A 15,606-nucleotide genomic window follows, 5' to 3' on the forward strand; every position below is an offset into this window, starting at 1 on the left:
AAGAAAAAACTCATCATCCATTGAAGTTTAATCATGAGATTACAACAATTGAGGCACATCTTCAGGCTCCAATCTAATTCTAGTTTTCTTGCTATTTCCACCACATCTGCAGCGACTTCCTCTACTGGTCTTGAACCCCTCAGAATTGTCCATGACAGTTTTATTCACCTTCTAAACTCTTGCTAATGTTCTTTTGACCTCCTCTCATGAATCACAAATGTTCTTAATGGCATCTAGGATGGTGAATCCTTTGCATAATATTTTCAATTTACTTTGCCGTCAGAGGAATCACCATCTATGGCAGCTATATTCTTATGAAATGTTTTTCGTAAATAATAAGACTTGAAAGTCAAAATTAGTCCTTGATTCACTGTCAGCAGAATGGATGTTGTGTCAGCAGGCATGAAAACAACATCATTATTCTTGTACATTTCCATCAGAGCTCTTGAGTGACTAAATGCATTGTCAATGAGCAGCAATAGTTTGAAAGGAATCATTATTTCTAAGCAGTAGTTCTCAACAGTGGGCTTAAAATTTTCAGTAAACTATGTGGTAAACAGATGAGCTGTCGTCTAGACTTTGTTGTTCCATTTATAGAACAAAGATGGAGTAGACTTAACAATTCTTAAGGGCAGTAGGATTTTCAGGATAGTCAATGAGCACTGGCTTCAACTTAAAGTCACCAGCTGCGTTCTCCTTTAACAGGGGAGTCAAGCTGGCCTTTGAAGCTTTGAAGCCAGGCGCTGACTTCCACTCTCTAGCTATAAAAGTCCTAGATAGCATTTCTCCCAATAGAGGACTGTTTTGTACACATTACAAATTTGTTGTGTAGTGCAGCCACCTTCATCAATTATCTAAGGCAAATCTTTGGGATAACTGGTTGTAACTTCTTCATCAACACTTCATTTTGCATTTTTATGCTATGGAAACGACTTATTTCCTTAATGAATACCCTCTGCTGGTTTCTAACTTTTCTTCTGCAGCTTTCCACCTCTCTCATCCTTCACAGAGTTAAAGAGAATTAGGGACCTGCTCTGGACTAGGCTTTGGCGTAAGGAAATTTTGTGGCTGGTTTGATTTTCTGTTCAGACCACTCAAACTGTATATCAGCAATGAGCCTGTTTTGTTTTCTTTTCCATGTGTTCATTGGAGTAGCACTTTTAATTTCCTTCAAGAACTTTTTCTTTGGATCCACAACTTGGGCTATTTGTTGCAGGAGGCCTTGCTTTTGGCCTGTTTTAGCTTTTGATGTGCCTTCCAAGCATATTAAGTTTAATCATTTCTAGCTTTTGATTTAAAATGAGAGATATGCAGCCGGGTGCCGTGGCTCACACCTGTAATCCCAGCACTTTGGGAGGCCGAGGCGGGTGAATCACGAGGTCAGGAGCTCGAGACCATCCTGGCTAACATGGTGAAACCCTGTCTCTACTAAAAATACAAAAAATTAGCCAGGCACGGTGGCACACACCTATAGTCCCAGCTACTCAGGAGGCTGAGGCAGGAGAATGGCGTGAACCCGGGAGGCAGAGTTTACAGTGAGCCGAGATAGCACCACTGCACCCCAACCTGGGAGACAGCGAGACTCCATCTCAATAAAAAAATAATAATAATAAAATAAAATAAATAAAATAAAATGAGAGATGTGCAACTCTTCTCTTCACTTGAACACTTAGAAGCCATTGTAGGGTTTTTCAGCTGGACTAATTTTAATCTTGTTCTGTCTCAGGGAATACGGAGACCCAGGGAGAGGGAGAGTGATGGGAGAACAGCTACTCAGTGGGGCAGTCAGAACAATACCCTTTTGCCAATTAAGTTCACTATCTTATATGTCATGGTTCGTGGCACCCCAAAACAATACAATAGTAATATCAAAGATCACTATTACCATACCAGATATAATAATAATGAAAAAGTTTGAAATTTTGTGAAAATTACCAAAATGTGAAACAGAGACACAAAATGAACACATTCTATTGGAAAAATGGTGCCAATAGACTTCTTTGACACAGGATTGCCACAAACCTTCAATGTATAAAAAGCACGATATCTGCAAAGCGCAATAAAATGAAATGCAGCAAAACGAGGTATTTCTGTAGTGACAAAGGCTCCTCCTAGACCAAACCTAGTCAGGCTCCTTTGAGTCCTCTTCTCACCTAGGCCTCGAGAAACTGCAGGCTCTTAACACCTAAGATTTTGTTTATTCCTTCCTGTATTTACCAAAATGTACTAAGAGTTCTGAACAAACCCTAGCATAGTTTCCAAAAGCTCAAGGTCACGTCCCTACGATGACTCCAGCCTTACATAAAATGCTAGCCTACAAAAACTTAACACTGCTGGGAGAATTTACTTTGTTCCAACCAAAACCTGGTGATGGACCGATAGACCCCTAAAACCCCTCTTAAAGCACTTACTTTAGAAAGCTTGCAATTACAAATCCTTTCTCTCCCCTTTAAAATATAAAGTCAAAACTGTTTCCTCAAGGACCTGAGCACTGTCTCTTTGAACTGCAAGCCTTCAGGGAGATACCACTTCATCTTGTTCTCAGTCCGCTTGAGAGGATAAGGACCTTACTTAAGTGGGAGCCTCACTGTATCTTGCATGTCTGCTCCTGTCATAAAAAAAGAAGTTTGTTTCTTCTTGCAATAAGCACCAGTTAACAAACCCAGCTGGCCTGGCCACATTAACTAACTCCTCTTGCCCTGATCTTTGTGAACTTTGACCTTCTTGACTGCTCAAGCCCCTACTATTCTCTACTCTCGATTCCTCGTCCTCTTCTTAAGACACTCAGTCACTTCTGCACAAATCAAAGTTGAGTTTGGTTTACATTGGGCTGTTTCACTGTAGCAACAGTAGTATTGATAAAATTTATTCTGACCACTTGAATAGTGTCAAGCTTCGTTTAGCTTTGACAATGTTTTATTAGTAACTTCTAAGTGAGAAAAATACAAAATAAAATTTTGGTACAGGTGGAAATGTTAGATGTGTTATTGCCAAAGTTCAAGCAGTGGATCACAATCAGGACTTAAAAGACTCCATGGAAAGCTGAACGTATTTAAGATTGTTAGAATGACAAGTTAGGCGTGTCAGTAGAAGCTTCCCCGGATATGGTGATACATTCTGTGATGGTGACTTTCCCTTTTAAAAAATGTGTCCTCTCATGGCATTCTCTCCTACCTGCACCAAAGCATCATATTCCACCTTGAAATAGAAATTTTTTCCTATGAGTCTTTTTTATAGGTGATATTATACTAGATAACATCAATGGTAGTGAAATTTCTGGATCAAAGTATCTATATATCTAGAAATGTTATATCTGAAGTTTCTGAGTTATAATTGAAAGACAGTCACTAGAGTAACTACAGATTCCCTTAAATTTTATGCACAATATGAAGTATATGTGAACGTATGTATAATTTTCTGTCTTTTTATTAGCATCTCAAAGGGGTTTCTCTTTAATCCCAAAACATGTCTTAGACTTTAAGATCCTGAGAATAGAGTTGTATATATTGTTAGGTTTTGAAGGGAAGGCAAGAGTTAAAGAAAGACACACAGAGGGAGAATTGGTGGTTCTACAGCAATGCAGGTTTATTGCCGGTGCAACCTGTGGAAGTTGGGGACCAGCTTAATGTCAGAGTCCACTGCTGCTTACAGGCTGGGGTAATTTATAGGCCTGGGTAGAATGGGTCTGGGCAGTATGGCTTGCTGCCTATGAAAATATTGATAAGATGATTATATGATCTGATGGGTTGGCCCTTTTTCTGGTGGGATATGGTTAGGATATTCCTTGGACCTTTGCCCAGCAGGATATAATAGGGATGGTCCTTTAGTTGGGTCTTTGCCCAGCAGGGTATGATAAGGATGTTCCTGTGCTTTGGGCTCAGGTGGCTAGGCAGGATGTTTCTCATGGCCTGAACCCCCATGGAATGTTTGAGTCTGACCAAGGTCTGCAAAATAGAGGGGGGACTTACAAAATGGTGCAGTTTGGACTAACGTATAATTTTCTCTAATACAGGGCTATGCACATAAATGTTAGTAAATGGCAAGGAAAACAGCTTTGCAAAACATAGTATTTGGGGCAAAGTTTTCATTCAATAAGAAAATGTACCTGGAGTCCTTTTATATACTTGTCTCCCTCTTGTGAGGTCTTACCATTTCTTTTTACCCTAAGTTTCCATGTCAGCCTTGTCAATTCCTTGTCAAATGTCCTCTCAACATTCTGAGGTCTGAAATGAGAATGGAAAGGAGTAGATAGGGCTCCAAAATGTTTTGTGTTTTAAATGGAGAGAATGTGGCATTTGTGGGGAAAGGATTAAAAAATGTCTGTGAGTTATTAAAGATGGTGTTGGAGGATTAGAAAAGGTTGCATCAGTGTCATGGGATTTTGTTTAACTCTGATCTCCAGGAAATGTGAGCCATCCCTCCATGTTTTCCTTCCAACTGCCCTGGTTGCCAGGTTAAGATGACTGATGACATCAGGAGCTTCCATGTTCCTGTTTGGAAGAGTCAATCCATGTGGGTATTTGGCAGAGCGTGTAGACAGTGGCGTCTTCTTAAAGCATTCTCGCTCTTTGTTCCCTTCTTCCTATTTTTTAATTGACAAATAAAAATTGTGTAGATTCATATTATACAATATGATGTTTTGAAATATGTATACATTGTAGAGTGGCTAAGTCAAGCTAATTAGTATATGCACCACTTCACCTACTTATCATTTACTTGTGATGAGAACACTTAAAAGTCTCTCTTTTAGCAATTTTCAAGTATGCAATATATCGTTATTAACTACAGTCATCATGATGTACAACAGATCTCTTGAGCTTACTCCTCCTGTCTAACTGTACTTTGTGTCTTTTGACCGACATCTTTTCAATTCCTCTCATCTTTAGCCTTTGGTAGCTACCATTCTTCTTTCTGCTTGTATGAGTTTTACTTTTGAAGATTCCACATACGAGTGAGATCATGTAATATTTACCTTTGTGTGCCTGACTTCTTTCAGTTAACATGATGTTCTCCACGTTCCTTCATATTGTCTCAAATGACAGAATTTCTTTCTATTTTTAAGACTGAATGTTATTACATTGTGTGTACATACCACTTTTATTGTGAATAATGCTGCAGTGAACACAGGAATGCAGATATCTCTTCCACATACTGATTGATTACTCCAAATTCTGAATAGAGATAATGGGGTTGGTCACAGTCATAATCCACAATCAAAGATGGGACAGATCATGCACTTCGTGCCTGAAAGACTTACATTGTCCCTGGAGGAGTGTGTGAAAGTAGGATTAAGGGGATTTTGAAGAGTGGTTGGACTGAACTGGAGAGAAGGGGGTGTTACATATGAGAGTTGGTATTTGGGACCTGGACAGAATTAGATGCTGGATAAGGATACAGAGCTACCTGAATTTATCTGTAGAGACGTATCTTTGCTGTTATATGTTGTCTTTCCAGATTCAGGCTTATGACCCAGGATACTGGTGTGGGGGTGAGATCTTATCATCGTTTCCCAAAACTCCCAAAGACCAGAGAAGTGCAAGCTTGTCAGTCTGCAGAAACCAAAGCCCACAGCTCTTCTGCAACATGCTAGCTAGAGACCTCACAAAATAAACACAAACTCTCCTCCAGAAGAAAGTGGAGCAAATTAGTATTGAGAGAACTCATGACATTTGTGTTAATCAGAATATTTAAAGATGGATTATTTTCAGTGTAGTAGAACAACTTTTAAATTTTATATTTGCAATATAATTCTATAAAAATTGTTTAATTCAAAAATGAGATATTTCTGGCTGAAATAAATATTGCATAATAAAGCACAATATGTAACAATAAAAATCATATCATATGAAGAAGAATTGTCTAGGAATTATGAAGCTTTGGTTAGTGTATTTAGAAAATAAATTTCCCAGAGATTTTGCATTTATATACTCAATGGTTGTGTATTGCAGTAAAAAACAATAAGTTTTAACAAACTGGTGTAAAAACATACAATGAAAGTCAAAGGATTATAATTAATCACTTGATATATGCCAAGTATTTTAATAGTTTATTTTGAAAATGTTAATCATATAATTATTATATTTCATTTAAGAGGGAATTGGTAGTTTAAAAATGCAATATTTATAAAAAGGTTCGTGATAGATGTTTTACATGCTATATTTATATGTGTTAATTTTTCTCATGATTTTTCATTAAAGTAGTTTTTTGTCTTTGTACCTATTGAACTCACACAGGTGCATGGAAGTTCCCTAACATTTCTATAAATGTACATGTTTTACTGAGTTTTTCATCTTTGATATAGAAAACCTTAAAGAAAACCATCTTAAAGAAAAATTATTAAAATTTAGTAGGACTTTTTAACTTGCCTTAACATAATGCATGATATTTTAAATTATTAAGCAGGGCAAGATAATGCTTCCATTTTGGATACAAATAAATAATATAAATCAAAATGCTTTGCTGGAAAAATCCATGATGCATTGATACAATAAAAATGAAATGTCTTGTTAACTTTAAGAGATGGGTGTTATTATACCACCCATCTCAGCTGGTTCTTTGCTACTAATGACATTGCTGTTTAATGGGTTTGCTATAATTTGACCAAAATTTTAAACTATGAAAAACATCCTTCAGTTTTTTTTCCACGTTGGAAAACATTTTTTTTTTTAAATGATAATGGGAAATGAGACAGACCCTGAGATAAAAGCCTTGATGCAGGAGATGGATTGAGGGGAAAAAGAGAAAGCATGAAAGAAAGCAATCAGGCTCTGTGAACCCTGGGACAATACTGAAGGAAAAGCACTCCAACAAAAGATGCATTCCTGATGATGGCAAGAGGATTAGAAACATATAGGTAAAGATAGTGGTAGCTTTATATTTATTTATTTATTTATTTATTTATTTATTCATTTGAGATGGAGTTTTGCTCTGTTGCCCAGGCTGGAGTGCAGTGGCGCAATCTCGGCTCACTGCAACCTCTACCTCCTGGATTCAAGCGATTCTTCTGCCTCAGCCTCCTGAGTAGCTGGGACTACAGGCACACGCCACCACACCCAGCTAATTTTTGTATTTTTAGTAGAGATGGGGTTGTGCCGTATTAGCCAGGCAGGTCTCAAAACTCCTGACCTCGTGATCCGCCCACCTCGGCCTCCCAAAGTGCTGGGATTACAGGTGTGAGCCACCGTGCCCAGCCAGGTAGTGGTAGCTTTTTTTAATTTAAAAAATGGGACCTCCTTACAAACTCCAATTCCAGTTTTATGTAGGAGATGAAAAAAACTAAAGTATATGATGAGATGGGAACCATGAAAAAGAAGTGAGATTATTTGGGCAATGTCTCAGAAATAAGAAAAGTGAAAAAAGCTAGAGTAACAATAGCATAAATACAGAGAAGAAAGAGCTGAAGAAACGAGTACTAAATTAACCCCAAAACTGTATAGGATATGGTAACATCAGAGAATATGGAATTGTGTAGTAAAGAGAATATGGAATTGTGTCATAAAGAACTTGGTCTTTTCCAAAAAAGAGTTTGGCCTTTGCCCTTGACTTCTGAGATGTAATTTATGTCAGAGTGTCCTTGTTTAGAGCAGTGTCTGGCCACAACAGATCTTAGGATATGGCTGGCCACACCTGACAATTTAGGGTAGGGCTATTCATACCAGAAAGACCAACAATGTGATTTAGGGTGAGGGCTCCAGTTGACCTGGAGACTGAGTTTGACCATGTGGGCAATCAAGCAATCAATCAATCATGCTTTTCCTATAAAGCCATCATAAAAACTGTGGACACCAAGGCTTGTGGAAACTCCCTGGTTGGTATTACTCCACATGTAATGTCACACACTGATGCAGAAAGTAATGTCTGCTGACTCCACAGAAAGAGGACAAAGCAAGCTTTGCCTTCCCCTGCTCTATGTCTCTTCCTTTGACTAGTTTTAATCTGTATCTTCTTCCTGAATAAAATATAATCATGAATACAATAGCTTTCAGGGAGTTCTCAAGCAAATTTTTGAATCTGAGAGTGGTTATGGGAACTTCCGAACTTTCAATTTGTGTCAGAAGTGAGAGCAGTCTTGTGAAGGACTATGCCCTTAATCTCCATAGTTTGGCTAACTCCAGATAGGGATCATTACTGAATTTGGGAGTAATGTGGGATATGGGAACAATTTAGGGAATGAACATGTGCATAATTTAAACATCAATTAGAAGCAAAACAAATACAATAAAATGCAAACAACAGGAAAGTGCACTTTTTAGGGAATAGAGCAAGATAGTAAATATGCTTTGTGACTGGGGTCAGCAGGAACAGCTGGGAACAGTTTTAAGAGTCTGAGAAAGGCTGAAGTATAGAATCAACTAGAAATTTGAAAGAATTAAAGGAACAAGGAGACAATTAGTATAATGAGCAATGAAGAAACAAATTTCTTAAAAGCACTTGAGGACAGTTTCTGACAATTGATCAGGAACATCGGGACAACTCAAGTGACTTGGCAAGGGCAAAAGATTATAGCTGCAGGAACATTTTAGTAGGATATGTGAAAAGTTGAAGAAATGAGCAGAGTGGAAATGGTAGACAGCACAACAGTGGATTAAATAGTGGAGAAGATAAGAAAAGTTCAGGAAATGGATGTGTTTCCATACTATAAGAGCATCTGGGATAGGTGAGCAACTGAGGAGTAAAAAGTAGCTAAGGGCAAAATAAGTGTGTGTTGAGGAAGGGATGCAGATCTGGTCAGTGAGATTAGCTGACAAGCTGTGTAGCTGAGAAGAGCTAAATCACCAAAGCAAGAAATGGCACTGGGGGAACGTAGCACTTTTCAAATCAGCTCAAGGAAGATGAATAGCATTTAGAAAGAGGGAACGTTGATATAAGGACAGTAGAGACAATAGACATTTCGCTGATATGGAAACAGCTAGAAAACAGAGTAGAGAAACAAAGTGAATGGAGGAGCTTGGAGACAGATATGGTCTACAAAATTCCTAGGAATTCCAATGTGCGTATGAAGCTCTACTCTAGTTCTCCACGAGGTGACAACTGGGTCAGTGAGGAAATGATAGCAGTTGAAGTGAGGGAGTAGCTAAATGAATAACAGCTGTGCAAGAGACGGAATGATGGAAGTGACACGTAAAGCCAGAGCAATGACGAAAGAACAAATGGTGAGGCCACAGAAGATGGAGGGAGCCGAGGAGCTGGGAACATTTAGTAATACAGAAGCGAAAACTTAGATTACACCCCAGATGATGAAAGAAGCCCCAGAGGCAGGACTGGCCCAATTAGAAGAAGAGGCTTGAGTCATTGAAAAATGGGGTAAAGCCTAAGGCAAGAGACTCACAGGAAATGGTGCAGCTGTGAGAATTAGGCAGTTTGGCCCCTGAAGGCCAAGAAGGAAAATAAACCAAATGATCTTAGGAGATACAAGTCAGTAAAAGATGAATACCTGCCTTCCAGAAATAAAAACTTACAAATGACAGCAAGAGGGAAAAGTGAAAGAGACAGTGGCAGTCAAGGCTACTGGAACCAGAGAGCATGAAGGGCTGTGTCTGACAGTGCAACAGAGCTCAGAAGGAGTGAAGGGAAGTGGTTGGCAGACATGCACTGTCTGCAGACCAGTGAGCCGATTAAACCTCTTTTCTCTATAAATTACCCCGTCTTAGGCACTTCTTTATACCAATGCAAGAACCAACCTAGCTCAAATGTTTATATAGTCAATTGGCTTGTGAAACCCTGCCTACTCTAAAAAGCCTTCCTGGATTAAGAGGAAAGGGCTGGAATCTGTCTTGTCTTCACTCTCTTAACCATGACTGTGCTTGTTAGGAATGTTGTTCAATCCTTTTCTGTATTCTTTTTTGTTTGTGACATTGGCGCTTCCATAACACACTTTATCAACCTACTTAATAATTCTGTGTGTTGTGTGTCATGGTAAATCACAGAGACAGAATCTGTATCCATGGGATTTGTATAGACCTATTGATAGCAAAGTCTGTAACAAAGGGTTGGTTCGATTGTTTGAGTCTTTTTCTTACCCATGTCTCTCCTCTGAGACAGGAAAGAAGCAGCCAATACAACTAGGTGTTCCCTCACTCTCCTGTGAGTGTGACTGATATATCCATGTGTCTCTTCTACGTTCAATGAATTCCCTGCAGGTTGTCTGGGATATCTTTGTTTAATTCTGGAGCACATGAAAGGAATATCAAAGTGCCATGTAAGTAAATCTAGGCCCAATCTGGGTGGATGATTTTCTGTGAGTTCCTCTTCCAGTGGAGGCTGATCCAGGATATTGTGACAACACAGTACTCTTTCTAGAATAAACTTCCACCTTATCATTGATAATGAAGCCTGTATCACTCTCATTTTCAAATATAACCATGTAAAAAGTTCACAATTTACCTGTCAGTGCTGTTAGTCTTGACAACAACACTAAGAAGTGATACCTGCATTTTATACATGTGGAAGGTAGATATCAGAGAGGATCAGGGGCCTGTCCTAAGCAACCTAGTAGTAGGTGGCAGATTTTGTAGTTGTTGTTGTTGTTGTTGGCAACTGTAGTAATACAGCAAGGGAAGAAACATGGGAAGATAAATTAGTTATATATGAATTTCATCCTCCAGTGATGCTTATCTCTGCTATTCTTAGCCCCTTGATCCTTAGTCAATAACAGACAAAGTAGAATTTAGGCCAAAGGTCATCAAATTAAGACAAATATGAACACTTCGCAATGCTAAAGACTCCAATTACAATAAATACAGCCAATTTTATGATGCAGAACTATCAAGAAGTGTTCAGAAACAAAATAATAATAGAAAACTTTAACACATCACTCTTAGTATTAGACATTCGCTTGTCAAAGGGGATAAAATATAGCTAAATATATAAAAGTTTAAATAAAACAACCTATCACCAACAATGTTGATGGCTGTTGTGAGACCTTGGTTCTTGTCTTCATAGTTTAAATGAATTTAAACAAGAGACATACAGCAAATGAGGTGCATCATAGGGCAATTTATTGCAAAGAAAAAATAATATTTGGAAGTTAAGTGCAGAATAGACAGTACACGCTGACAGAGACTTTGGTCCATTTTCTATTGGGTTGTTTGTTCTTTACTGTTGAATTTATATATCCTAAACACTAGTTCTTAGTGGATATGTGGTTTACAAATGTTTTGTTGCAGTCTAGAGTTTGTCTTTCCATCTTTTTATAGGCTATTTAACAAAGTGAAAGAATTAGTTTTAAATTTTGATAAGATATAATATGTAACATTTTAAGCTTAGTTTTTTTACTAAAGGTAGTGTGCTGGAGTCAGCTTACATCAGCCCTTGATAATTGATTATCAAGTATTCAGGGATTTTGCAAACAGATTGTTAAGGGCAGCTTAAATTTGACCACTTGAGAGTATTTACACTGCAAAAATGAACAAATGGTACAAATTAGGGCTTTTGCTCATGCTTCTTCCAATACTACTTGTCCTCAAAATGTATAACAGTCCAAAAAAAATAGAATAATTTATATTATAGCTTTTTAATTTTTAGAATTATCTTAATTTTAGATGAACCTGTTTTAAAAATTTATTTATTTAACCTTATTAAGTAAATTAGGAAACTCAAATTTGTATTCACTTTACCCATAATTTATATAGAGAAAAATAAGCCTAACTGGATTTTTTTTTTAACAAGAAATAGACACACCTATTCTGAGGGCAGTACAAGTAGTAAAACAAATGATGATAAAATTGACTCAGAAGAAATAAAGATGAAATGAGTTTGTATTGGTTTTACTCAAGTGAATTTAATTTCATAGACATTGTGAACAGCTAAACCATAGTATTTCAACCGTTTGGAAATGTTTTGGCAAATGAGGCAATGAAAACACTAACATTTGGCCGGACGCGGTGGCTCAGCCTGTAATCCCAGCACTTTGGGAGGCCGAGGCGGGCGGATCACGAGGTCAGGAGATCGAGACCATCCTGGATAACATGATGAAACCCCGTCTCTACTAAAAATACAAACAAACAAAAAAAGTAGCCAGGCGTGGTGGTGGGCGCCTGTAGTCCCAGCTACTCGGGAGGCTGAGGCGGGAGAATGGGGTGAACCCGGGAGGCGGAGCTTGCAGTGAGCCGAGATCGCGCCACTGCGCTCCAGCCTAGAGACAGCAAGACTCCGTCTCAAAAAAAAAAAAAAAAAAAAAAAAAAAAGTTTAAAGTTTCACATAAGTGTATTAGTGCTTTGTGGGCTTCTTGTTAAATGTCACTACAGGTTGCTTAGATTAGTATAAGCATATACATTTGCTGAGACATCAGTGAAAGATTGGATCAAAGATGTTTACTTGGAAGTATTGGGTGAAGTTTTGGCAAAGATGGTTGCTCAGCTATCACTTTCTAGTAATACCATAACATGCTGACATGTGGTATAAAATATTAATTCATAGAATAAGTGAAGCTGCTGAAACATCTTCCACTGTCACTTGACTAGTACTTGTGTAATTTACACATGGTGATGTAAATATGAAGATTTATTTTTTCCTCTTTGGCAACAAATGTGATTAACTCTGAGCTACCTAAAATTCTGAAAGATTACATTGTAAGCAAATATGGTCTTAAACTGAAGTTTTGCATAGTTATATATTTTATACTGAACCTATGATGACAAGAAAACATGCTGGTTGCCTAGATGAAAGAACTCGTACTAGAATATAAGTCACTATTTCCTTCATGGAGAAAGTCTCACTATGGAAAAGAAAAGCAGTTGAACTAAAGTGTTCTTAATGACATTAAAAACTGAATTACATAAGGTTACAGCATTACTTCTTGAATACTATCATCTTTATTATGTAATATTATGGATGCTGATCTGAACACTAGTTACTGCCTTTTCTAGTTTTTAAGTAGACCTACTCTGTTAAATATTTCAACTACCACACAAATGTCCTGTTATGGCAAGTTTTGAAACCAGTTTGACCTCAGACTTTTAAGGATATGAATGAGCCATGCTTATTTACTTGTTTGAGATCTTCGATATTTTTAATGATTTTAATACTTCCATTCAAGGAAAGAATATAGAATGTTTTTCATGAACTAATGACAAAAATAAAAGTTAAATGCTTGGATGAACAGTTTCTACAAGTTCTTATGACATGTGTAAATGATTCAACAATTAGCAATAAGTGGTGGTGGTAATTTTGGTATTAAACATCTGTGAAAAGTTAGCAGCAAAACCTTACACATTTGTTTCCAATTTAAATTTTATTTTCCATCAAAAGAATACTTATACATCCAAACTTTATAGAACCAGAATCTATTTCTTTCATCAGATGTAATATGTTAACTGTAATTTTATACCACTTTTTTTTAGAACTGAATACTAATGAGGATTGAAGATTAATTTTGAAAATTCAGTATCACTTTCTTAATATCATCTAACAGTTAAAATAGAATATCCTGAGCTTGCTGAAACTGCTTTAACATGTATTTTCTAAATTTAACATAAATATTTCCTGTGAGATTTGCTTTTCAAACATGAGCATTATTTAAGCAAGACAACACAAAAAGAGTTTAAATATATAGACTCTTCTGGAGGCAGCATTGATACCAATAAATTAGATGAGTTAATAATCAAGGAGTACACTAAATCTTTTAACAGCTAAAAGAACATGTTCTTTCAAAATACTCATGTAGGTGTTTCATATGTAAAACTGCTATTTTACTCAATATTTATAATTGCAGAAAAGCAAAAATTATGAATGTAATAACTAGGTATATTGATCACCTGTATGCATACTTTCTATAAATGAGTTCAGTTTTCTCATTTTTTTCTTTCCCTGTATTTGTACTTACTGAATTTATTGAAATTGACTTTATATCTGAATGTGATAAAAAAATTTTAGTCTTATACTTTCTTTGACTTTTTATTGTTTCATTTTCTATTGATCCATTTTATTGTCTTTTATATAAATATTGGCCTTTGAAGGCTTGAAAGTTTTTGAAAAAATGGTCCTTAAACACAAATGGTTTAAGAATTTCAATAGAGAGTTTGACGATTATATGGCCATAGGTGGAGCCATGGAGAGACAAGGAAAGAGCAAAATTCTTCAGCCTCATGACTGGGAAAATGAAGCTTCATGGCCCGAAATAGGGAAGAGGAGCTGGCCTGTTGGGAGAGATGCTTGTTTGAGTTTTAGATCTCTAGATTGTAAGATGATGGCAGAAAATTCAGATACAGGGTCTAGCAGGAGACTGGAGCTCTGGAGCTGGAGCTGAGGTCATAGAAAAGATAAGACCAGGATCATTTGCCTGAAGTCATAGTTGAATCATAGAAATTGTAAGATTCAAAGAAAAGAATGATGTCCTGTGAGATCTGAGCAGCTATATTTTTTCACTCAGTGGCTTTAAATAAAATTGATTTACACCTCCTATCAAGGTTGTTATTCTCCCAACTAATGTAAATTTTCCTATTTGTAACAAGAGAAAGTAACAGAGCAATGATGATGATGATGATGATGATGATGGTAACAATAAGAATAATAAAATGATGATATCATTGTAAAGCTATAGTAATAATAAAAACAAGTCGTAATGTACTCCTTATGTACCAAGGGCAGTTTATTTCACACAAGAAAGTTAAGGCACAGAGGGGTTAAGTTTAGTGACTTGCTGGAGGTCACTTAATATGTGGTGGAGTTGAGGTTTGAATTCAGACTGTTTGGATTTAGAGCTTGTTTTTTTAACCATTGACTGCTAACCATTAAAGAAGCTGAAGTAAATCTTTCTCAGAGTCATTAACAACAAGCTACACAATATCTTGGAAGTATGTGTGGTTTTCAGGGAAAAAACAAAGCCATTTTTTAATAATCCACTTATTTTTCTGAAAGGTTGCTCTAAGGGGTCTAAACCGATTCTTCTCAAACTGCATTGTGCCCTGCAGATCAAGTTCCCTGCAGATCTTGCTAGAATGCAGAATCCGACCCAGTAGGTCTGAGGTGAGAGCTGTAATTCTGCATTGGTAACAGCTCCCAATGCTGGCCCTTACCCACACTCTGAAGAGCAAGGGTCTGCAAAGTCAGGAGGCAGATTAAGGTATGAGGAACTTGTCCTAGTGGTTAGAGGTAAACTATGTTCTGCACTTTTATCTAGAGGAGTCAGGCTCTTGTTCAATGTCCTTAAATTGTTGAAACTACTATTAATTCATTATTACATCTAGGCAGAATACTTTCTTAAAGAAGAGACTAATATTTTTAAGAAGATATGGGTCTGTACTTTTTTGAAAATCTCTTATAATCACCTTTACCTGTCCTCTTTTTTTCTGGTTCCATTTGGGTTTGACAACATAAGGTTGCGGTTAGAAGCAGGATAGTTTGAGTTTGAATGTCAGTCCTTCTTCGTGAACTACAAAATTACATAGTTTACTTACCTTGTGTGAGTTTAGTTCCCTCATTTGTAGTATAGGGGTGATAATGGTATTAGGGTTATAAGACTGTGGAGAGGATCAATTGAGACAAGGCGCATAAAATATGCTATGGTACTTGGCATGGTACATGTGTTCCCTGAACCTGGGCTAATTATTGTTACAGCTCTATCTCTGCCCATGTGCTGTGTCCTAGTGTCACACTGCCTGTTCCTG

At 37.1% G+C, this 15,606-nt stretch overlaps 1 long non-coding RNA gene across 1 annotated transcript in view; it reads left to right on the forward strand.

Annotated features, from left to right (window-relative positions):
• LOC105466900 (uncharacterized) overlaps positions 1-15,606 on the forward strand; it is a 101,223-nt gene that overhangs the window by 79,976 nt on the left and 5,641 nt on the right. The window lies entirely within an intron of this gene.

Source organism: Macaca nemestrina, chromosome 6, assembly GCF_043159975.1.
Source record: "Macaca nemestrina isolate mMacNem1 chromosome 6, mMacNem.hap1, whole genome shotgun sequence".
Taxonomy (NCBI): Eukaryota; Metazoa; Chordata; class Mammalia; order Primates; family Cercopithecidae; genus Macaca; species Macaca nemestrina.